The sequence below is a fragment of the Rutidosis leptorrhynchoides genome, chromosome 2, assembly GCF_046630445.1.
Source record: "Rutidosis leptorrhynchoides isolate AG116_Rl617_1_P2 chromosome 2, CSIRO_AGI_Rlap_v1, whole genome shotgun sequence".
NCBI classification, from domain to species: Eukaryota; Viridiplantae; Streptophyta; class Magnoliopsida; order Asterales; family Asteraceae; genus Rutidosis; species Rutidosis leptorrhynchoides.
In genome coordinates, this window is record NC_092334.1 from 423794819 (window position 1) to 423799658 (window position 4840).

Below are 4840 nucleotides of genomic sequence, written 5' to 3' on the forward strand. Positions count from 1 at the left end.
TTGCGATTGTTGGGATAATTGTTGCGATTATTGTTGTAATTGCTGTTGTTGTTGTATTGGTGATTCTTATCACCGTTTTCCTCCCACTTTCTTTTGACTTGCTTCACATTGGCCTCTTCAGCAGTCTGTTCTTTAATTCTTTCTTCAATCTAGTTCACGAGTTTGTGAGCCATTCTACATGCCTGTTGTATGGAGGCGGGCTCGTGTGAACTTATATCTTCTTGGATTCTTTCCGGTAATCCTTTCACAAACGCGTCGATCTTCTCTTCCTCATCTTCGAATGCTCCCGGACACAATAGGCACAATTCTGTGAATCGTCTTTCGTACGTGGTAATATCAAATCCTTGGGTTCGTAACCCTCTAAGTTCTGTCTTGAGCTTATTGACCTCGGTTCTGGGACGGTACTTCTCGTTCATCAAGTGCTTGAATGCTGACCACGGTAGTGCGTACGCATCGTCTTGTCCCACTTGCTCTAGATAGGTATTCCACCATGTTAACGCAGAACCTATGAAGGTATGTGTAGCGTACTTTACTTTGTCCTCTTCAGTACACTTACTTATGGCAAACACCGATTCGACCTTCTCGGTCCACCGTTTCAATCCGATCGGTCCTTCGGTTCCATCAAATTCCAAAGGTTTGCAGGCAGTGAATTCTTTGTAGGTGCATCCTACACGATTTCCTGTACTGCTAGATCCAAGGTTATTGTTGGTATGTAGCGCAGCTTGTACTGCGGCTATGTTTGAAGCTAGAAAAGTACGGAATTCCTCTTCATTCATATTCACGGTGTGTCGAGTAGTCGGTGCCATTTCCTTCAAAATAGTTAAATGGAACAAGTTAATCATACAGAATATTAAGAGTAGTTAATAGTATTTCGTAGCATAATATGAACTCATTTATAAAAGCTTTTTCTTCATATTAGCGTTTTATAAGTTTAAATTCGGGTAGTACCTACCCGTTAAGTTCATACTTAGTAGCTAATATACAATTCAACTACTACAATTCTATATGAAAAACTGATTATAATAATATTTCGCGTTCAAACTTTTACACAATATTTTACAAACTTACAATACCGCTTATTTTACATATAGCATGAAATATAGCACACAATAAATTTGATACAAGATGGTTGTGAAGATAATTCTAGCTAGTACACAAGTCGTTCAGCAAAGGCAATAAAGACACGTAATTCATACGTCCAGAAACAAGTCATGCATTCTAGTTTTACTAAGATTACTTCCCATCCTTGGTCTTGTGGAACATAACCGTTATGGCCGTTGATAAGACAGCGTGTTGTAACGTCGTCAAAGGGACGAGGGTTACGTAATGTCCAACAGTCCCGTAACAATCTAAAAACCTCATTTCTTACCCCAATTACCGACTCCGTCACTTGTGGGAACGTTTTGTTTAATAGTTGTAGCCCGATGTTCTTGTTCTCACTTTGGTGAGAAGCGAACATTACTAATCCGTAAGCATAACATGCTTCTTTATGTTGCATGTTAGCCACTTTTTCTAAATCACGAAGTCCAATATTCGGATATATTGAGTCAAAATAATTTCTTAACCCGTTGCGTAAAATAGCATTTGGGTTCCCCGCAATATATGCGTCAAAGTAAACACATCGTAACTTATGGGTTTCCCAATGTGATATCCCCCATCTTTCAAACGAAAGTCTCTTATAAACCAAGACATTCTTGGAACGTTCTTCGAATGTCTTACAAACTGATCTCGCCTTAAATAGTTGTGCCGAGGAATTCTGGCCGACTCTAGACAAGATTTCATCAATCATGTCTCCGGGTAGGTCTCTTAAAATATTGGGTTGTCTATCCATTTTGTGTTTTTTAAACTGTAAAATAGACAAGAGTTAGATTCATAAAAAAAATACTTATTAATACAAGCAATTTTTACATATATCATAAAGCATAAGAACACTATATTACATATATTACACCACACGAATACAACTATCTTATTCCGACTCGCTCGTTTCTTCTTCTTCGGTTTTGGTTCGTTTTGCCAAGTTTCTAGGGATATATGATGTTCCCCTAATACTAACTGTCGTTTTCCACAACGGTTTAGAAAAACCTGGTGGTTTAGAGGTTCCCGGGTCATTGTTACAACTTAAGGACTTCGGGGGTTGACGATACATATAAAGTTCATCGGGGTTGGAATTAGATTTCTCTATTTTTATGCCCTTTCCCTTATTATTTTCTTTTGCCTTTTTAAATTCAGTTGGGGTAATTTCTATAACATCATCGGAATTCTCGTCGAAATCCGATTCATCGGAGAATTGGTAATCCTCCCAATATTTTGCTTCCTTGGCGGAAACACCATTGACCATAATTAACCTTGGTCGGTTGGTTGAGGATTTTCTTTTACTTAACCGTTTTATTATTTCCCCCACCGGTTCTACTTCTTCATCCGGTTCCGATTCTTCTTCCGGTTCCGATTCTTCTTCCGGTTCCGACTCTTCTTCCGGTTCCTCTTCGGGAACTTGTGAATCAGTCCACGAATCATTCCAATTTACATTTGACTCTTCATTATTATTAGGTGAGTCAATGGGACTTGTTCTAGAGGTAGACATCTATCACATAATATCAAACACGTTAAGAGATTAATATATCACATAATATTCACATGTTAAAAATATATAGTTTCCAACAAAATTTGTTAAGCAATCATTTTTCAAGTAAAAACGGTCGAAGTCCAGACTCACTAATGCATCCTAACAAACTCGATAAGACACACTAATGCAAAATTCTGGTTCTCTAAGACCAACGCTCGGATACCAACTGAAATGTCCCGTTCTTATTGATTAAAAACGTTCCATATTAATTGATTTCGTTGCGAGGTTTTGACCTCTATATGAGACGTTTTTCAAAGACTGCATTCATTTTAAAACAAACCATAACCTTTATTTCATCAATAAAGGTTTAAAAAGCTTTACGTAGATTATCAAATAATGATAATCTAAAATATCTTGTTTACACACGACCATTACATAATGGTTTACAATACAAATATGTTACAACAAAATAAGTTTCTTGAATGCAGTTTTTACACAATATCATACAAGCATGGACTCCAAATCTCGTCCTTATTTAAGTATGCGACAGCGGAAGCTCTTAATAATCACCTGAGAATAAACATGCTTAAAACGTCAACAAAAATGTTGGTGAGTTATAGGTTTAACCTATATATATCAAATCATAATAATAGACCACAAGATTTCATATTTCAATACACATCCCATACATAGAGATAAAAATCATTCATATGGTGAACACCTGGTAACCGACATTAACAAGATGCATATATAAGAATATCCCCATCATTCCGGGACACCCTTCGGATATGATATAAATTTCGAAGTACTAAAGCATCCGGTACTTTGGATGGGGTTTGTTAAGCCCAATAGATCTATCTTTAGAGTTCGCGTCAATTACGGTGTCTGTTCCCTAATTCTTAGATTACCAGACTTAATAAAAAGGGGCATATTCGATTTCTATAATTCAACCATAGAATGTAGTTTCACGTACTTGTGTCTATTTTGTAAATCATTTATAAAACCTGCATGTATTCTCATCCCAAAAATATTAGATTTTAAAAGTGGGACTATAACTCACTTTCACAGATTTTTACTTCGTCGGGAAGTAAGACTTGGCCACTGGTTGATTCACGAACCTATAACAATATATACATATATATCAAAGTATGTTCAAAATATAATTACAACACTTTTAATATATTTTGATGTTTTAAGTTTATTAAGTCAGCTGTCCTCGTTAGTAACCTACAACTAGTTGTCCACAGTTAGATGTACAGAAATAAATCGATAAATATTATCTTGAATCAATCCACGACCCAGTGTATACGTATCTCAGTATTGATCACAACTCAAACTATATATATTTTAGAATCAACCTCAACCCTGTATAGCTAACTCCAACATTCACATATAGAGTGTCTATGGTTGTTCCGAAATATATATAGATGTGTCGACATGATAGGTCGAAACATTGTATACGTGTCTATGGTATCTCAAGATTACATAATATACAATACAAGTTGATTAAGTTATGGTTGGAATAGATTTGTTACCAATTTTCACGTAGCTAAAATGAGAAAAATTATCCAATCTTGTTTTACCCATAACTTCTTCATTTTAAATCCGTTTTGAGTGAATCAAATTGCTATGGTTTCATATTGAACTCTATTTTATGAATCTAAACAGAAAAAGTATAGGTTTATAGTCAGAAAAATAAGTTACAAGTCGTTTTTGTAAAGGTAGTCATTTCAGTCGAAAGAACGACGTCTAGATGACCATTTTAGAAAACATACTTCCACTTTGAGTTTAACCATAATTTTTGGATATAGTTTCATGTTCATAATAAAAATCATTTTCTCAGAATAACAACTTTTAAATCAAAGTTTATCATAGTTTTTAATTAACTAACCCAAAACAGCCCGCGGTGTTACTACGACGACGTTAATCCGGTTTTACGATGTTTTTCGTGTTTCCAGGTTTTAAATCATTAAGTTAGCATATCATATAGATATAGAACATGTGTTTAGTTGATTTTAAAAGTCAAGTTAGAAGGATTAACTTTTGTTTGCGAACAAGTTTAGAATTAACTAAACTATGTTCTAGTGATTACAAGTTTAAACCTTCGAATAAGATAGCTTTATATGTATGAATCGAATGATGTTATGAACATAATTACTACCTTAAGTTCCTTGGATAAACCTACTGGAAAAGAGAAAAATGGATCTAGCTTCAACGGATCCTTGGATGGCTCGAAGTTCTTGAAGCAGAATCATGACACGAAAACAAGTTCAA